The sequence below is a fragment of the Cyprinodon tularosa genome, unplaced genomic scaffold (genome assembly GCF_016077235.1).
Source record: "Cyprinodon tularosa strain WSP-4 unplaced genomic scaffold, ASM1607723v1 ctg864, whole genome shotgun sequence".
NCBI classification, from domain to species: Eukaryota; Metazoa; Chordata; class Actinopteri; order Cyprinodontiformes; family Cyprinodontidae; genus Cyprinodon; species Cyprinodon tularosa.
The window spans coordinates 38844-60658 of record NW_024039634.1 but is presented as its reverse complement, the minus strand read 5'-3'; the positions used below and the strand labels follow the sequence as shown (position 1 = coordinate 60658).

The following is a 21815-nucleotide window of genomic DNA, read 5'->3' as shown; positions in this document are numbered from 1 at the left end:
AGCCACTATTAGAGCAACCTGGGCTATCATAACACCTGAGCAGTGCCACAGACTGATCGACTCCATGCCACGCCGCATTGCTGCAGTAATACAGGCCAAAGGAGGCCCAACTAAATACTGAGTGCTGTACATGCTCATACTTTTCATGTTCATACTTTTCAGTTGGCCAACATTTCTATAAATCCTTTGTTTTTATTGGTCTTCAGTAATATTCTAATTTTCTGATATGATGAATTTGAGATTTTCATTTGTTGTCATTTGTTGTATTTGTACTGTTTATTTGATCTCTAAGCTAACAACAGCCCTTGAATTTGCATGACTGTAGGAATCTTTCCACCAAATCCAACTTGTCTTATGAGATCTTGTTAACTTTCTTTGAATAAACTTGCAATTAAAAAAAATTTAACCCTGATCTGTGAGTCTGTTTAAACGTGTTAGCTGCAACAGTGATGATACATTTGTTTGCTTTAAACATTTAACATTACCTCCTTTCAGCAATATCATGGATAAATTACGACAGATTCAACGGAGGCATTAAAAGAGAAATGTAAAATCATTTTATATTTACTTTACAGCAAATCAAAGTTTCATACTCCAATTTCATTTAACTTGCTTTATTGGAGATAATCTCTGACAACTGTTTGTAGAGATGCTCTGTATAAGTTACATTAGCTTTTATATATTTGTCAATAAAGTATTGAAACGTGCACAAACAAAATGTTCACATTGGAAATTTAGGACGGATTTTTCTTCATCTACTATAAGGAGAACTAAGAAAAGGTTGGAAAACCTTGAACTTATGGAGGATAAAAAGTGCCAAAATTAAATAAATAAATGCAGCATTAAATAAGTAATTAAATGTGTCAATAATTAATTAAATGTGGAATTAAATAAATAAATGTGTCATTCATTAATTAAAACTACGTCACTAATATAAAGTGCCACAATTAAATAAATAAATACAGCGATAAACAATTTATTAAATGTGTAATTCATTAAACAATAATGAATTAAATATATAAATGTGTCATTAATTTAATAAAATACGTCTTCATTTTATTAAAAAAATACATATAATTATTTCAGTGTGCATTTAATTATTTCATGGGCCTGTGTCGCAGTGCATCAAAACCATTAAAAGAATCTGTCAAACTCACCCATCAAAGTTAGGGGGCGGGGTTAACACGAATCGAGTCTCTGTAATCAATTTGCTTCGCCTTAATGTGCAGGGTGACCAATCAGGTGTTAGATAACCGCCCCCTAACTTTAATAATTAAATGCAAACTGAAATAATTATATATATTTTTTTAATAAAATGAAGACGCATTTTATTAAATTAATGACACATTTATATATTTAATTCCTTATTTATTTAATTGATCACACATTGTTGTTCACACATTGTGACAACGTCCTTACACAACCACTGTGATTTGAGATCTGATGTAATAAAGCTTCTCTTTATTTGGAAAGTTAAAACACTTGCCTTTGAGTTGCTTTGCTTTGAGGCTATCTGTATACAAATCATCAGGCCATTGGTGAAAATTCATCTAGAGTCTGTGTCATTTTCTGTTAGGAATCCAGTTTTGTGTGGCCTGTTTGTGTGTCTCCTTTCCTCCACCAGGAGGTGCCCTGTCTTCGCTGTCCCTCCCTGCACACCTGCAGCTTGTTGGATCATTATCTGTGGTACTTAGTATTTGAGCAGTGGACTGTCACTACCTCGACGACAGAGTGTTTGCCAGTTTTGGGTACTCTAGCCAAGCTAAGTTAGCTGAGTCTAATCTAGCTTTGTTTCTCTGAGTCTAATGTGTTTTTTGTCTTTGCTCCTTGGCAGGAAGCTTTCCTGTGTTGCTGTATTCCTGGACCTTCTCTCCCCTGGAAGGATTAAACGAGTTACACTGAGCAGGGGAAAACCTTCACGTGTTCCGTTCAAGTACCCATGGGAAATCCGATTGACAGTCCGCTCCATTGCTCCTCCGGGTCCAACGCTGGTCCAACCTGTCTGTCCTCCAACGTGTGCTTCTAACTCTGGGTTCTCCACACAGTCTGGATTGAAGGACTAACAAGGCCCTCCTCAAAGCTTCCAAGATTCCGACCCACCCTGAACTGACCATTGAACTTCCCTTCTCACTTCCAGTTCAGGTTCACCAGCTCACTGAGTTCCAGATCCACACCGGTAACTCCTCCAATAAAACCTGTTAAACCTTTTTTGTGCTCTCTGAGTGGTTTTTCTGCATGTGGGTCAGATTTGTTAAACCGATCATGACATTTTCAAGTAAAACCAAATAATGGTAATAAAATCTGGATTGGTATATCCTTAAATTAATAAAATATAAGTAACTGTTGGCCCTCAGAAAAATTGTTGAAATGAGTCAAATTAGGACAAGTTTATACACGTGACACCTAGCCATGTTAGTATTTTTCCCACCAAGACCACAAAGTTCAAAATAAGAGTTTGTTTAAACTTCAATTATAACAATATAAAACTAATGTAAAGGTATTGTCCTAAAATTCTACCTTACAATTGTCATTGTAGTTTAGCTCATCTCACACTGCTTGTTGAAATTCAACCAATAACTGTTTGTTTTCATTCAATAGTGAGCAATGGATTCTTTTGCTATACTTTAACAAATAAGGTTTACAATTTTAGTTTTACCAAATAGATCAACAGATTAACAAGCTACACAATACAAATTAATATTCTTTGTGAATAAGATGGTTTTATACTTAAGAAAATTGTACAGATATTTTCTATTTCTTTTAGTATTTATTTATGCAAGGTCTCCTGTGAGACCAAAAATTCTATTTACAAGAGAAACATGTTTAAAAAAGAAAACAACAAATGTTTTAAACAGCAACAATACAAACAATAAAAAAAACAATAAAATAAAATGGTAAAATAAAATATTACTTAAAATATGAACATGTTTTATAGAACAATTTCAAAATTTTGCTTAAAATGTGTTTAAATTCTCCCAGACAAATCATTAAAAGTTTCAGACTCTGCTTTAAAGTGCCCATTTGCAGTGCATAATATAATGATACTTCATTGAACTCACACTAGCTCTGCATTTAACCAATCCCCTTGGGGAGCAATGAGCTGCGATCATGGGGCGTCCAGGGAAGAAATCAGGGGTTAAGGGTCTGGCTCAGAGATCCAGAATGGCAGTCTGTAGGAGTGGGATTCAAACTCAGAACCTCAGGATTCCAAGCTCTATGCCCTAACCACTAGGCCGCCAGTCCCCCAAATCTTGTATGGTGATTGTTTTTTGTTTTTTTCTTTAGGTTGAGATCGCAAAACGGTCCTCCTCAAAAGTAAAAGTTAGATCCCGTATCATCACTGCAGTGTATGACAAAACAAAACCAGAATCACTAGTCAATGATTGCAAAAGGCATTTTGTAATACTTTGATTAAGAAACAGACCACAGTCCAACCCACCAGGATAGACGAGTATTTAATGATTCAAATCCACATCAGCGTAAGATCTCTGTTAATCTTGCTCTTTAACCACAATCTTTGGCATATTGATCCGACCTGCTGAGAGGTAAAATACAAATATATATATATATATATATATATATATATATATATATATATATATATATATATATATATATATATATATATATATATATATATATATATATATATATATATATATATATATATATATATATATATATATATATATTAGCAAATACAGACCCATAACTATAACTTCATAGCTGACTTAAATTTTTTTTGTTTCCCTTATTTTGCAGAATGAAGTTTGTTACACTCTTTCTTGTTCTGTCTCTGGTCGTCCTTATGGCCGAACCTGGGGAGTGTTTCTTCAAGTCACTTTGGGGAGGGATAAAAGCTGCATATAGAGGTGCCAGGGATAGTTGGAGAGGTAAGAAATGCTTAACTGCACATTTAAAAATAACTTCCAAATGCACTTTGTATGCTGAAATAGGAATTTAATGATTTAAAAAAGTCTACTAACAGGCATGAAAGGAAAGTCATAATTATTTCTATCATAGATAATCATAGATTGACCAAAGCATCACTTCTATGACAGTCTCAAATTAATCTAAATGACCTGTAAACAATTTAAATACTTGCTTTTTTTGATAACATTTCTCTCTGTGTTTAGCATACCGTCACCAGCGGAGATTGGAAAAAATAGCAAAGTAAGGCAAATTTTCATTCCCAACTTTGAATATTTATGGAACCTTAGGCTGAATTTTATCTAGTGCAATCAGTTATGGCCACTTATATTTCACTCATCTAATCATGCTTTCTTGATACAGTAAAAGTTCATCATTTTGTTTCTGAAAATAAATAAAAAAAATTTATAATGTTGCCTTTTTTCTGTTTTCCCAATCTGCCTTTTTTTTATAATCTTGAGATTTTCTTGTAATTTTCCTTCATGTCTTTCTCCATCTAGATATCAGCAGCGGAACCAGCAAGATCAAGGACCTGCAAATCCACCACCTAATCAGCCACCAAACTAGCCAGTTTGGCAGTTATCAATCCTCTGAAAACATTGTGAGCCTAAAAGGCCATATAAGAGGCAATTGATGTTTGCAAAGCTTTTGAATTATCTTGTTTTATTGCTTAAGCTAAAGATTAAGAAAAATGAAAAAGCTATATTCTTTTATTTTTCTAAGCACTATCCTCTTATAGAATTTCTTGGTTGACTGGTATAAATGCATGGATTTTTGTCCACAAAACTCAAATTATGTGACAACTCTGAAAAATTAAACTTGCAGTTCAAAATATGTAATCCTGCATTGTGATCCTATTTAAACTGGTCAGATGATATAGTATGGATCTTTTTTCTATGTTACAGTACATAAACATTTCCTAATTTCATCAATGGATGGAAAAAGACAGTATTTATGATTAAATTATGACATTTTCCTCAGTTACACATTACTGTATGTGGGTGACAGCTGTGTGTTTGGTGTTAAGTTGAGGTTTTGATTTAAAGTTTCCAAAAGCGATTCAGCCAAATGTTTTTGCGGAATATTTGCCAAATATTTCTGATGCACGAGAGGAATCTATAATCAGACAGCTTGTTTTTTTTAAAACCAAAATATATATATTAAAAAAATCATTTTTTTTTTCATTTTTATGAGACAAGTGGTTTTTGGGAGGGAATTTTATATCTATTCAAATTTACTTTGAAAACATTGAAGCACTGATATGAAATTCACATATGATCTTACCAAGAAACCTTTAATATTCCAAAAGCTTTTCACTCTACACTAGGTTTATTATATCTTTGTATTTGTATAATAGCACACCCCTTAAACATATTCATATACTATAAATATATATATTATATATCAGTGATGGCTGCTAAACAGGGGAGGCCCAATGGTGGTAATTAAATCCAGATGTAACAAAATGCACTGACATATGTTGAAACACATTACAACATATTGTGGTAATTACTAAATAATGTGAAAGTAGCTGTTGGAAAGCGCTCTGAAATAATAAACTCCAGAAATGACAGGAAGAGTTTAGCACTAGATGACTGAACTGACTAAATGATCGCTTTTCGCTCCAAGTCTGAGTCTCATGAGGAAAATCTCCGCCCTGTCTGGCCACTGTCAGTCAAATATTTTAGCATGTTCTGCCAATCAGTATTGAGTGGGCCGGCCCCTGCTCCATAGAGCCCAAATGAGGCTTAGTCTCACTGACGTTGACAGATCTTTGCATGTTATCCAGTCAGGGCTCTACTTTTTCCTGGTATCTTCAATGAATGGAGGCTAAAGTCTCAATAGATATTTCTCATAGAGACTAACAGAGAGAATACTGGTGCTCAAGAGGAGAGGGGAGATCTCACCTGTGAGGCTGCTCAACAGATGATATGCATACTCATGAAATCAAGCGCATTTTAGTGGGCATTTAATACAGTTTAAAGACTTAATATATGAAGTCTAATAATGCTTGATCAATCAATTATTTTATGAAATTTTACAGGGTAACTTTAGCCTCCCAAATATTCATTCATTCAGTCAGTCAGTCAATCTAATACATAGCAACATCACAAGCTCAGGGCCCATACCAGAGGTCTGGGAGCTTGAGAGTTCTTAGCAGTGTCTTAGCTGTTCCTATAGGTCTTCCTGGAACAGCAGACCTAGTACCAACATTAACTTCTGGACAAAGATACCTAATGTTTCTCCCGATATATGGTTCAAGCTAGTTTATGATTAGTACCGTTAGAGGAAGATCGGACATTTAAAATTTTAAATAGGGTTTTGATGTGAAAGCTTCTTAAAAAACAACAAAAAAAGAAAAAAAAGGATTGTTTACAGATTTGTCAAACTGAACCTAGGTTTTAGAACAAAATTTAAAGTTGATATTTACAGCTAATGTGACAAGCCAATGCACTTCTGAGAACAAACACATTTTACCATACGTGCTGCCAAGCATAGTGTTGAGGGGTTTGAATTTAAGCTGGTGTTGCAATGGCAAGACCAGGGCAACTCATCAGTATACTAATGTATCCTGGAGCAGAATCTTTCAGGCATCTATTCAAAAGAAAAAGATTGACCCTGAATGAGTTGTGCAACAGAAGAATAATCCAAAATGCAGGAGATAATATCTGGTATGCGGATTTATTGCAAATTGAATATAAGCAGAGACCTGATCCAGATCAAAATGCAAGCTGTGGATTAAAAATCATCTTTCAAACTTTAAAGAAAAGAAACATTGTGAAAAAGTTTGGCCTCCAAATTCTTTTCTATAGTGGCATTTCTTTTGTTATAATCATATTACAATGCTTTTATAATAAATCATGACAATGTATAGGCCCTAATATTAAAATGGCAGAATTCTAGTTGTTAAAATCAGTAAAAAATAAGCATTTTAGATTTTTTATTATATTTAGAAGCAACTTCAATGTACTTTATAATCTTTCAAGTTAAGTATATTTTAGCAGTTCACTTAAGTAATCATAATGAACCTGTTTACAAAAAGGATTTGGACATCTGTATGAAATGAAAGTCATTATGACTAATACCGGAATAGAAATGTTACAAAACTATGCTATAGAAATAATCCTGTGTCATCCTGTATCATCTGCCAATACATTCAGCAAAACAAAGATGGTAAAAGCTAAATATTGCGGAACTGGAGGGATGGCATTTTTCCACAGTGGCAAAGAAACAAATGTAATACTGTAATTTAAACACACTCAGACTCACTTTAGAATGAGTATGAGAATGTATAGTGTAGAGAAGCCAGTTAACCTCATGTCATACTTTTGGACTGTGTAAGCTGGAGTACCCGGAGAGAACACATGCATGCACAGGGAGAACATGCAAACTCCATGCAGAAAAAACCCCAGACTAGGGACTAAATCCGGAACCTTCTTGATGCAAAGCAGCATTGCTACCCACTCTCCACTGAGTGACACAGAAACTTTACGACTTTGCGTAATTATTAAGGGAAACCAGCTTATGTAACCCTGAGTTAGCATATATTTAAATATATTTTACAAATAAAAAATAAGAAAAGGTTTTGATGCTGCATAAAACGCTAGAAAAGTTTTAAAATTTTATTAACAAGCATCCAACATCCAAAAAATGTTTGGACGCTTGGATTTTTGTTCATTCCCAACATTTTTGTTGTTTTCTGTCAAGATGGGGTGGTGAGTGTACATCAATTAGAAATTAAATAAACTTTTATTTTAGCAAATGGCTGCTATTAGAGGAAGAGTGAAAAATTCAAAGGGGACTGAACTGAATAGATTCCGTACCATTGCATGTTTATATATATATATATACATATATATATATATATATATATATATATATATATATATATATATATATATATATATATATATATATATATATATATATATATATATATATATACATATACATATATATATATATATATATATATATATATATATATATATATATATATATATATATATATATATATATATATATATGTGGACCCAATTCAAAACAACGGTTTACTATCATCTTAAATGAGATCATGCAGACAGATTGGCTTAAAGCTACAGTGTGTAATAATTACAGGGATATACAGTCAGAAATGTAATATATTATACATAACTATGTTATTTATCATCATCTACGAGCTCAGCCTCTTAACCTTAATATTTGCGTTGCCTTAGAATTCGTTATTTATAATTACATAGGAGCGGGTCTCGCAGCCATGGAGGCAGACATCTTTGCGCTACGGCAGCGCAGAGCCAACAAACTAGCGATTGCGAGATCGCCACAACGTCACAACGATGTAGAAAAAATAATGGGTATATTTGTTATCTTAAGTCTACATGAAATCTATACCCTACACAGACTAATGAAATACTATCTGTAAAATTATCTATGTAAACAAACCTCACCACTTGAGAAGTGGTGAGGTCACTGTAGCTTTAAAGAATTTACTTCTTTTGGTGGACAGTCTTTTTATTTTGTTGTTAAATTTTCAGCATTCCCTCATGGCAACCATGCATAGACAATGGGTTGAAGGCATTCTTTTCAAAAGGAAGAAACCTCCAGGAGCACCAGGCTCAGAGTCAATGGCATTCTAAGGGTTTGAGTAGATCAAGTGCACAGATAAAAGGAATGCTGAAACAGAAACACAAACTTTTTTCTACGTCTAATGATGATGCACTCTTTATTTTTATTTAGCAGGAAACCTCACATGCATTGCTAATGTTGGTCAGAGGGGCTGGTGGTGCCTGCGTACATCAGCCCCTTGTGTCAGTGTGCCCCAAGATATCTGTGGCTACAATTTAGCCTATGACCACAAGTGCCTAAAAGTCTGCATAAATGTTTGAATGACTCAATTTTGTGTAAAGCACTTTGGAGTTCCCTGAAAGGGCGTTATTTACGATAAAGTGATGCAGGTGATACTTAAAAAAGAAAGGCAATAATAGATGATTTTTATCTGTTTTTACCAACACCAACGCGGATAGGAAAAAAACATTGCCAGAGGACTACTTTTTTTTAATACAACTGTTTTTTTTTTATCCAAGACATCTTAATCATGGCTGTTTCTGTGCATCTATTATCCTGTATTTGATTACCATTGTCATGGCTCTCATTCTTGTAGCAGCTTTTCTGAAGACCTATGGCTACCAACATATGTTCATTCTAGAGAAAAAAACTTTTCTCTTATAGAATTGAATTTTACTTGAACCTCTGTATGCATTCCTATCTATATTTTACTATCACTTCCAACTTCATCTGAATGTTTTTTGTGCCCAATACAGGCATTAAAAATGTGGTCAATACAATGTAAGTTTATGTCATCATTTGTCATAAGGTCTGAATGGATTTCAGACTGTCCTCCCTTGTTTTGATTTCGTTTCTATAGTTCCAATATTCATGAAAGATTTTATTACATATTGTTACCTCGAGGTTTACCTGGTTTAGCATTTATAGGTGCTCTATAATTATTTTATTTTTTTGCCTTTTTCATGGCTCTGTGTTTGTAAAGACATATTGTGTTGTATTGACTGATAAAAAGCAACCCATTAATTTAGTCTCCGCTTCTTAAAAACACTGCTGCATTAGTTTAACTCAAGCCATGCTCATCAGTGGGTCCTTATTTACATCAGTATATTCATTTCGGCTCTCCAAACCTTTTAAATTGGTATCTAAAACAAAAAGCAGAAAATATAGCAATAATCTGATAGGCTTGAAACCAATAGCAGGGAAATGAGGGCTGATAAAACTCATCTTTTTATTGTGAGACCTCATCTGTACAATCATCTTATCAGGAGACAGAAAAAGATGTTGGGCTTAAAACAGAGATCATCAGATAATTAATTACTTGGAAGCTGTAAGCTAAGGCAGTGGCAGTCGACGGCAACACATTATAAGTACCATGAAATAAATTAGCTGGGTGACATTTAGCCATCATTAACTATGTTATTCAAACCTGCATTTCAGCCCATATTTGTGCTGACATTTAAGAGAGTCCGCTGTAAGGAACCTGGACAGATAACCAATCTTTCAGCTAAACCAAGTAAGGAAAAAGTACACTCACCGGCCACTTTATTAGGTACACCTGTAAAAACTGCTCGTTAACACTTAATTTCTAAGCAGCCAATCACATGGCGGCAACTCAGTGCATTTAGGCATGTAGACATGGTTAAAACAATCTCCTGCAGTTCAAACCGAGCATCAGTATGGGGAAGAAAGGTGATTTGAGTGACTTTGAACATGGCATGATTGTTGGTGCCAGAAGGGCTGGTCTGAGTATTTCAGAAACTGCTGATCTACTGGGATTTTCACGCACAACCATCTCTAGGGTTTACAGAGAATGGTCCGAAAAAGAAAAAACATCCAGTGAGCGGCAGTTCTGTGGGCGGAAGTGCCTTGTTGATGCCAGAGGTCAGAGGAGAATGGCCAGACTGGTTTGAGCTGATAGAAGGGCAACAGTGACTCAAATAACCACCCGTTACAACCAAGGTGGGCAGAAGAGCATCTCTGAACGCACAGTACGTCAAACTTTTAGCCAGATGGGCTACAGCAGCAGAAGACCACACCGGGTGCCACTCCTTTCAGCTAAGAACAGGAAACTGAGGGTACAATTTGCACAAGCTCATCGAAATTGGACAATAGAAGATTGGAAAAACGTTGCCTGGTCTGATGAGTCTCGATTTCTGCTGCGACATTCGGATGGTAGGGTCAGAATTTAGCGTCTACAACATGAAAGCATGGATCCATCCTGCCTTGTATCAACGGTTCAGGCTGGTGGTGGTGGTGTCATGGTGTGGAGAATATTTTCTTGGCACTCTTTGGGCCCCTTGGTACCAATTGAGCATCGTTGCAACGCCACAGCCTACCTGAGTATTGTTGCTGACCATGTCCATCCCTTTATGACCACAATGTACCCAACTTCTGATGGCTACTTTCAGCAGGATAATGCGCCATGTCATAAAGCTGGAATCATCTCAGACTGGTTTCTTCAACATGACAATGAGTTCACTGTACTTAAATGGCCTCCACAGTCACCAGATCTCAATCCAATAGAGCATCTTTGGGATGTGGTGGAACGGGAGATTGGCATCATGGATGTGCAGCCGACAAATCTGCGGCAACTGTGTGATGCCATCATGTCAATATGGACCAAACTCCCTGAGGAATGCTTCCAGCACCTTGTTGAATCTATGCCACAAAGAATTGAGGCAGTTCTGAAGGCAAAAGGGGGTCCAACCCGTTACTAGCATGGGGTACCTAATAAAGTGGCCGGTGAGTGTATACAGACAATGTGTTACTTAACGTCAGACTGGAACTCTTTAAAGTTAACAATCAAAGTTGTCAGCTAAATGAGGATGTCTGTATCCTTTTAAATTAATATAATCCACAATTAAACCAGCATGTCTTTAGTGTATTCTTGTGCAACTGGGAGTTAAGGAGAAATAGAAAATAAGAGAGAATAAGAGAAAAGATATTTGCTTCGAATTACCTCAGTGTGTTACACTGTTTGATTATTAGAACCATGCCAAGTTTTCTTTTTCGAGTAAAGAAAGATGAGCCTTTTAAAATGACTTTTCGTTCTACTGTTTTTGCAAAATAAAGAACAGCAGAGAGTCATAGTGATGGCAGAAGTGGTCAAGACAGAACAGCATCATTTCTTTATGTCAAAACTGTGTCACAGAGCAGACGGGGGGCTGGCAGTAATGGAAAGGTGTCTCAGACAGGCCACGTCATGGTCTGATCTTTGGAACATCCCCCAACCAAGGCTCAGCTTCTTGATCAGAGTCACCTATGACATCCTGCCCTGTCCACGAAACCTCCACCAATGGTTCAGTAATGAAGAGATATGATCACTTTGTAATAACAGCAACGTAAGCCTCAAGCATCATTGAAGAGTGGCTCCTGTCACTCATTTAGCCTACTGTATATCTGACCAGACCTTAGAAATGTGTTAAATGTTAACTGCCAGCCTTTGCAGATAAATTCAACACCAAGTTATTATGAGGGGCATCAACTAAGTTTTTTTTTTTTTAAATATCAAATTTCCTCCCAGTTATAATGTCTAAATCCATAATGGGGCAGAAAAGTTTAAATATTTTGTCTGAAATAAAAATATAAATATGTGATTTATGTCACTTGTATAGTCCAAAAGACAAACCAAACTAAATGTTAAATCATAGAAATTAAGTTGGCTATATAATAAGATGGATAAAGTCAAGTTGGTGTCATACTTGAGCAGCATAAACCAAATCCAGATGTGGCGGTTGATTTCCCACAATCCTCTTTGTTGTTCTCAGCACCTGGCCTAAGTCCTTATATCCATTTTCTGTGCAGCTCTTAAAACTGCATTGAAAGAATGCTGTTTATTGTATCCCTGTAGAAATTTGAGAGTAGGTGAAAAAAGGGTCCTGGCCCAACTTCTTCAAAGAAGGGCAGTGTTGGGCCTTTATCAGGTAGTAGATGTTCTCAATCCAGGAGAGGTCTGAGAAAATATAAATCCCCCAGGATCTTATGCTGTGCACAAGCTCCATGGACTTGCCGTGTGCCCATTACCCATTTATTAGAGAAAGCATGGATTTATAATCTAACAGGCATATTTTTTGTATGGCACATTTCAATGACAGAACAATTCCAATTGCTTTACATCATGAAAACACGAGTAAAAACAAAAAGGTTACATCCTAAAACATGTTGTTCCTCTCAAAATAACAAAGAAGAAACCTATTTAACACAATCTTAAAAGCAACTGAAAAACATTTCTATATGTTAAATAGTAAAACCTGTAATATCTACAGAATTAATTTTGAGACATTCCCACAAATATATATATTGAAAAACATCTCAGCAATCTTTAGATTTCTCTTATGACAGTTGTTCTACTTTGAGCAAATTTTTTTAGAAGGTAAATATTAATCTAAATATGTTAAATTGATTTAATCCATCTTTTAGGTATTTATGTTGTTTTTTTTGTTGTTGTTGTTGCTGTTTTTTTGCAGGATGAGGAGTGTTTTGATCTTTCTTATCCTTTCTTTTGTAGTCCTCATTGCCGAACATGGATAGTGTATTTTTAAATCTATATGGAAGGGTTCCAAGGCCATGTTTAATGGTGCCAGGGGAGGACACCAAGGTAAAAAAAAAAGAAGCAGTTTGTGATTTTTATACGGTAACCTTGACAGAAACAAAATAATCTTGAACACTAAAATTAAGACATTCAAAAACATTCTTCCCAGAGCTAACTGGTAGATCACAATGACATTTTGTAAACTGTTTTTATATCTTCTAATAATTAAAGGGTTAATGCTTTGTTGCAGTTGCACCAGTCACCAGTAGAGATTTTAAACACATCTAAAGATGAAACTTGTCTAATATTGTATTTCTTTTCTCTATGTACATGTAGCTTACAAATTTCAGTGAAAATTGGAGAAAATGAGAAAGTAAGTTCATCTTAACATTAAATGAAAATCTGAAGTAAATATAGCTCGGAAAATTACATAGTGAGGTTTAGGTCTGTTACGTCTATGTTATGCTTGTTAGTGAAATAAAGAAAACAGAATCTGCCAATGATCTAATACTTAATTTCCCACTTTAGATATTATCCGAATCAAAAAAGACAAACATTTCAACTACAGGATGAGTGCTGATTCCCTTCTGCTGATAAGAAGACCTTGGGCTTCAACTTTTTGCTTGCATGGGGAAAAAAAAAGAAATTCAGGACCAAACCTCATCAATGTATTAATTGACAACAGGTTTAGCTTGAAGCATGGCATATAGCAGTGATTCCCTTCACATTCAGTTTTTTTTTTTTTTTATAATGCAAGAACAACAACAAGTCTTTGCTTGGTAATAATAAATTGTTGAATAAGATGACAATAATTCTTGGGATGCCTTTTGACCTTTCTTTTATAGAGTGATAACCAAGAGGAAGAATACCAAGAGCCTTTTTTTTTTAACTGTGGTAGTAAAACCTTTCTTAATGTGCCGTCTAAAACGGATGAAAGACAACAAAGGTAACGAGAAAAAGTGGCAGATGTAAACAAATGTCAAAAGGACAGCATATGCTCAAAACCGTATACTAAAGGTTATAGTTGTGAAAGCTGTTACTGTAATTAATGGTTGTTGTTGACAAGAGGTTAAAAGTGTAGCTTGATACCAGCAACCGGCCAAGCTAAAAGAGGCAAACCTGTTAGCTACTGAGCACAGCTAGCCACAGCTCTTCCCCTTATATCATGGTCTTGAGTTATTTTGTTAACCCTGTTCAAATTCTTTCAGTTTTGTTATCAGTCAGGTAAAACTTAATCGGTCATTAGACATGCTTACACTACAGATGCAACTGACTCAGCACATGGACGCTCTACTATGTTATTATCGTTGCCTTGGCAACCACAATGCTTTATGTCATTGTGGCAACGTATCAGCCAATCATATAGCGGGACGTCAGTAGCATGCGCAGGGCTCGAGCAGATCTGAACATTCAAGCGAATCTGGAACCTACAACAGAGTAAACAGCGTAGCAGGATAAGAGAAGGGGTCAACTGGTCCGTGTCTGTGCTGGTGGCAGCACACAAAACATTCTCTATGGGGCTTTATTGAAGCAGTTTTTTTTAAAGTCACACACAAACCTCTTAAGAGTATTTCCAAATGTATCCTTTGTCGACACTATTTCGTCTGTATTCCATTTTGATCAACAATCTATCATTAATCATCAACACTGCTTGGTAAAACAGTTTGCTAAACAATGCAAAATATACTTTTTTACAATAATTAAAAAAATTATGTAGATTGTGCTTAGTGTCACAGGCAGTGAATTTGCCCTGCACAGTACAGATAGAGGGAGCAGAATAAGGCTGCACTCTGCAGCCTTATTCTTAAGGGAGTAAATTTAGTCTAAAAAATAAATAAGTGCAAAAGCCCATCAAAATTTGACATGGACAGATAGGCTATCATTAGCTTTTATGGTATTTATATTTTAATATTTGCATTTAATATGTTTATATTATGCAGCCCTCATCCTGATGATATTCTAAGCAGAATCTTCTTTTGTTTAAGCCAAGTCATATGGAAAACCTATGTTTGAGATATTTACATATTTTAATGTAAAAATGCTTAAAATGTATTTCAAGACAAAAAAGATAACTGATTATGATAATCAGCAATGTTTTCAAGAAATACAGAAAAAAATTGGGCAGTAAGTGGAAAGATGACTTGCTGGCAAATACTTCTAAAGTGATGACTTTCACCATCAAGTTGCTTTAAAAAGACACTTTTAGTGTGCGGAAGATTTCCCTTTTTGCATTAGTCACATTTAAAAACAGCAGATATTGACTGAACAATGAAAATTTTATTGACCAAAACAGTCAAGGCTTAAATTGAATAAACAAATGTTCATTTTGTTAAAAAAAAAATATATTTCGATTTAATTAAACAAAAACATGAAAACAAAGCTAAGACAAATAAAAGAACATTGTAAACAAAACTTAAGCTTCTGATAAAAATAAATTGAAAGCTTCCATGAATAATCTCCAACATTCATTTCCAGAATATATATATATATTTTCACGTTTTGGTCAGAGATGGCAAAAGTACTCACTTTCCGTACTTGAGTAAAAATACAGATACTTGTGTTAAAAAATACTCTGGTAAAAGTGGAAGTACTGGTTAAACTTCTTTACTCAAGTAAAAGTAACAAAGTACAGGCTTGTAAATTTACTTAAAGTATAAAAGTAAAAGTAGAAACCACTTTTTTCATGCCGTCGCCTACATTTTAAATGGATGTCTGCCAATAGGACTAGATCTCCGTTGTGTTCATTTACAATCATCTCGTTGTCCATACTACTATGCTAATGCCACAGCCAAAGCTGCAAGGATTTGCCGCGAATGAATACCGCAGAATCTGTCGATTCATCTTGTAGTGGTGCGTCAAATGCAACGTAGATTCCCATCCAATTAGATTGAATTTGGTATTGATGACGTGAAAAATAATAACAGTAACTCCATTGAAATGATTCAAAACTAAAGTAACGAGCCAATTTTTTTTAAATGTAAGGAGTAGAAAGTACAGATATTTGTGTAAAAATGTAAGGAGTAGAAGTGAAAAGTTGCCATAAAAATAAGTAGTAAAGTAAAGTAAAAATATCAGAAAAATCTACTTGAGTACAGTAACGAAGTATTTGCACTTCATTACTTCCCATCTCTGGTTTTGGTTGTGGTTTGGAGGACCCAAATGCAGAGGCAGAGAGGCTGAGGTGAATACTTGTAGTTTTAATGAAAATGGTAAACAAAGGCAGTCCAAAAAATCCAACTAAAAATGTAACAGACCAGAACCATGGAGACATCAAGGGAAAACACGTACAAGGTATTGATGGGTCGGGCAACACCGATGCGTCGGCGCATGTGTCGGTCTCATAGAGCGAAACCTGTGTCGACGTGTGTATCGCTACGGAAAAGTCACGTGACCGAAACAGTTCCTGTATCGGTCACGTGACCGATGTTTCGAACTGATTGATAAGCCTTTATAAGGCAGCGCATCTGCCAAAACAATCTTGCGTGTTTTGCGAATATAAAATTCATCAAAAATTATGGAGCTTCCTCAAGCAAAAAGAAAGGTTTCTGCCGTGTGGGACCACTTTGATGTCATTTCGGAAAATAAGGTATTTGTTTTAATTTCCTTGTTTCATCCTGTTCCTTTCAGAGTTTCCACTTGATTTTCTGAGTAGAAATTCATTTCAAAGTGACCTTTAGTTTACTGTTCGTGTTATTTTCTACAGGTTAAATGTCGCAATTGCTCAACAGAGCTTGCATATTAAAATAACAGCACCTCCTCAATGCTGAGGCATTATAGGGCCAAGCATGAGAGTGAAATCCATGATACACCCATGATGAACTCAGGTAGGCTATACAGGTATTTTACAACTTACTGACTTTGTTTTATTGATAATTCTGAATAATTTACACTTTTTCATTTTTAACCATCAAGCTTCCAGGAAGCAGATGCTTGATGAGGCTGTGCTTAATTTCATTGTAAAGGACTGCCAGCCCCTCGCTGTTGTGGAGAATGAAGGCTTCAGGGAGCTGGTTCAGCTCCTTGAGCCCTCATATGTTTTGCCAACCAGAAAGGTTTGTGTGGAAATTATCTAAAGTGGTAGTTTATTCATCAAATTTATTTTAAATATATTGATTTTCTTCTGGTTTGCTTGGTGTGGTTTTCAGACCATCAAACAACTGTTGGCCAAAAAGTATGTGGAGGAACGGGAACGAGCGAAAATGGAAGTACAGCAGGCTGCGGACAGAATGTGCCTCAATAGTTGGAAGCTCAAATGAGCCCCAGCCGGGAACATCTTCACAACAGCTGTCTGCCCCCAATTCAGGCATGATATTGAGCATCATTCCTTTGTTGTTTGTAAATCATGTACTAAAATACTTTTTTTAAATTATTATTATTTTTTTTTAAGATGACCTTTGGCAACATTTTGATCTCGAAGTGGGGAGGCAGACCAAAAGTGCCACAGCTGATGCCATCCTTGAGGTGCAGAGATACATGGCAGAGGGCAATATTGCGAGGTCCCAGGATCCTCTTGTATATTGGAAAAAACAAAGGACGGTTTATCCAAACCTCTTCCGCCTGGCCTTAAAATTTTTGTGCACTCCAGCTTCATCTGTGCCGTGTGAGCGGGTGTTTTCCACAGCTGGAGAACTAATATCAAAAAAGCGCAACAGACTGAATTTCAAAACGTTTCAACAACTTATTTTTTTGAATAAAAAATTGTAAAAAAAAAAATACCAGTGAACAAGCATCTTCATTTACTACATGTTTACTTAGAGATTATTACACTATGATGCAGGTTCTCATTCATTGACTGTGTCTAAAATATCAAATATGTTTTAATAATAATACAATGCATCATACAATGAATTGCATCATATTAGTGTATATAATAGGTCATCAAATCAGTGTCAGTTAACTCTGTCAACTAGGTTGCCTGTAGGGATTTTTAATGTCCAGCAGGTGTCAGTATTCAGTGACACAGTATCGACACAGTATCAATACAGTTTGGTAATGTGTCGAAACGTTTCATGATGCCTCATCAACCCATCACTAGTACAAGGAGCCAGGGAGAGACGAGGGGAGATGACTACAGCGAAGACAGGACCAGCAACAACAGAGGAACCAACAAAGAGTGAGAGCAGAGGGAGAGCATAAATAGCTGACAAAGGGAGGGCTAACGAGCTGACAAGGAGCAGGTGTGAGGAGACAACGAGGGAGCCAAGGGGAAAGGAACACACACTCACAAGAGGGCAACAGAGGACAACATGAGAACTAACATAAATCTAGAAATTACAACAAAATAGTAATTAAACCAATAAAAACTAGAAAACAAGGAGCAAAGTAAAACATAACATAACCGAAACAATGAAATATATTTTGTTTTATTTTGCTGCCCCAGACACATAAAATAAGCCGAGAAAAGCTGCTAAATTCTTTGCTAGCTTAACCACTTGCTTGTTTCTGGTCGGTCTTCATAAATTGAATATCTAAAAGAAGTTTCAAGTAGAAAATAGTTAACGCTCTTTAATTGTAAAAATTTAGAATATAAAAGGTTTGAAGAAAAGCTTTTTTAAATATTACAGTATAACAGAAACAAACCATAGAGAAGCTCAGTAGTTTTGGTTAGATGATTGTTTTAATGTCTTTCAATTTTACTTGGTTTAGATATTTAAACTCCTGGAAAGGTTAGACTCTTTCTGTTTTTAATAACTGTTAGACTACACTCCTTGACATTTCTATATTTTTTATGTGTATCTCCATTGTATTCCATGTATTAGGTCAGTTATTTTGACTTTAAATAATTGTGGACTGCAACACATTCAGGGTTTACCTATAGAGTCCCTAATATAGATGAAAATTTAGGTCTGCTTATATACAGATTGAGGCATATGTGGATCTTCTAATCTGGGTTCACAATGCTTTTAAATGATTTTCTTCAAATAGACGATCAGGGAAGCTGAGGCGGTAGAGGCAGGTTCATAGGCTCTCTTTCACTTTAAGACAAGCTTTAGGGCAAGAGGACTAACCCTGAAAATGACACCTGCAACCTCTCCTTAAAATTAAACAAACACACACCAACAGCGTAAGCAAAGTTTGTTTTCGACGGATGTGGCTTCACTTAAAATATATCGATCTGAAATGAGATGTGGTCAAAAGGAGGGATGAGGGTCGGCCGTGTCATTGGCAGTGGTTGTTTACCTAGAGGCGATTGCTGGCCTCACACACAAGCCCTTCCCAGACAGAGACGAGTGGTAAATAATAGAAGAGCTATGACTGAGGGCAGACACACAAACACAGCTCAGCATCAAGGTTAAAGGTGGGTGTAGGTGTAATGGGAGAGCTCTCTATCAATGTGTCATTAATACATGAGGAGGGTTCAACAAATCAGGAAGGCAGAGGGGAAAGAGGCGGTCAGGGTGGATCCTGACATCTGCATGTCTAATGCATGAGAGGTCTATACATCTCAATGACATATTGATCAATATGAATTTAGCTGCAGCAGAGAGTCACGTGAATAACCCAGAACTTACTCACATTACAGACTCGCACCATTAATTTACAACTGACCAAATAGTTTAGGATCAGGTGTGATGATTATACTTATACTCCCCTTTAGAGATAGAGGTGTAAATCCATTTTCCAGTCAAAACTTGAACATTTGAAAGAGAAGCACAAAGCAATTACAACAACCTTGACTTAATTTTGGCTTTAAATGGCACTTATCATCTTTATAAAGCATGTACATTTCTTTTAGATAAGGAAGTAATTTGGTATCTATAAAATATTTTTGCATATAGAATCTAATCTGTGTTTCGTTACATGCATGGGTTTGAATTATTAATTGTGATTAGTTGAATGCAGCAATTATATTAACTGCTTTGACTGGAAAGTTTGACGAGATAAGAGCCATATAATTTCAGCCCATTTACCATTTATGTTAAATAACAGTTTAAAATATAGTAAAGAAATATATTAAAATGACAATGAACTTGGACTGAGTGTTTTAATAAGATCAAATACAGTTCTGTATATAGATTCAACCTGTTTAATATGTAAAGTATATTGATGTGACATCAGCTGCTAATTGCCCTCATATACTCTAAATTAAATTAATATGTTGTGGCCCCCCGAGCAAAAACTGGTTGAAAAGATTAAATTATTTACGTCCAAGTGACATTTTCATTTGGTTGAAAAGTAAAAGGTGAACAGCTGTAATTTTTTAGATCGCTGAAAAATGTTGAAAACTGTGTTTGAAACATCTTTTCAATGTCTATTATAGGACTAAAGTGGGACAAAATCAGACAGATCAACCACAGCCCAAAATCAACAATGATTTCCAGACTAAATTTCCAAACTAAATCATCAGCTATGATGGACTGACCAGACTTAGCCTAAAAACCGACATCTAAATGATGTCTGGTGTTTGGGGGGACAGAGGTGTAGGGTTATTTTTTTACCTGCATATTTGCATACAATTTTCCTTTTGGTGATATTTTTGCCAATTTATCAAAGAACAAAAGGACCCTTTTGCCACTGGATGATTAACCTGACCATGAATCAGTTGGCTCTCATTTTGGACATTGAAGATGTTACTATTTAAGTACATAGTTAACTTTTATTTCAATGTTGCTTGTTGGTGTTTAGGCCCAACATATATAGAATACAGTTGCATACATGTGCCAGACTGCCTTTTTAGTCGCTTAAGGGGACACTGGTCAGTTTGAATTTATTTTCCAATATCAGACAGGTGCATGTTAACTTTTGCTGTGTTTATAGTGCTGATCTGCTTTCTGGACACCCCACTGCAGTACAGATTGCATCAGGGTTTATCCAGGTCTAAATCCAGTTCTCTGCCTCAAAGGCAAAATACCCTCAAATAACCCTTTTACCTTTTCAACTTAAGAGGGTCAACAACTGCTATTCCCCTGAAGAACTTGCCATGTCAATCCTCATCACCAGTGATTCTTCGGGTAAGCCACTGCAAGGGAAAGAGCCAAGCTTTTGTATTTCTACAGCCCTCGTTTTAGTGCTGATCAAATAAAGTCCTTGTTCACGGGGTGGTGAGTCTCTTCAAAGGCAGTTGGTCATCAAGGCAGGGCAACAACAAGGATCCAGTACATGGAGAGACCTAAAGGATATAACCTGGTCCCAGAGTGGAAGTATTCTGAAAACCTATGTTCCGTGTTCCTGTGTGTAACTATATGTATTTCTGTAACCTTCATACGCCTCTACCACTATGTTACTTTGTTTACCTCACTTTAGTTGTTGCTTATGCCCAGTGGTTTTATCAAATCTTTTGATTTCATTCTGGAACAGTGGCGCATGCCCCCCAATTCGCCCAGCATACACCACAGGGCTTTAAGTGCTTTTGCATGCACTTAAGTAGATGCCCATGTTTTGGATTTGTTTGAAAAATAAACAATCAATATATGATTGTGGAAAGAACCATATATTATTTGACAATTCCAGTAGTGACTTTTAGGGGACCATAAATGTTAACAATAAATTGTAAAAGCAAAATTGTAAAGAGACATGTTTGTGTGGCTTAGAGATCAAATTGTACTATCCCAACACGGATGTGTCTGTGTGCAGGGATGTGTGGAGGTGTTAAATGCATAGATCAATAAGGTGGATGTAACCAATATCCCCAGCAGTGGTTGATTGTGGATAGAAGCCGCAAGAGCAATCACTTTTTGCTCTTCTTTGTCTCTGTCTCCTCTTTGGACTTTGTTCTTCTATTTGTTGTATGCTAATAGTTTTCACCTTATTGTGACTCCCCAAACAGAAAACATATTATACAGTTTAA

The 21815-nt window shown here is 35.8% G+C and overlaps 1 long non-coding RNA gene across 1 annotated transcript; it reads left to right on the top strand.

Moving 5' to 3' along the window:
• The first annotated feature begins 16484 nt into the window (after positions 1-16484).
• LOC119775304 lies at positions 16485-17325 on the top strand. The gene is made up of 4 exons (XR_005279630.1): positions 16485-16613; positions 16731-16851; positions 16940-17079; positions 17173-17325. It is a non-coding gene; the product is annotated as an uncharacterized LOC119775304 (long non-coding RNA).
• The last annotated feature ends 4490 nt before the right edge of the window (positions 17326-21815 follow it).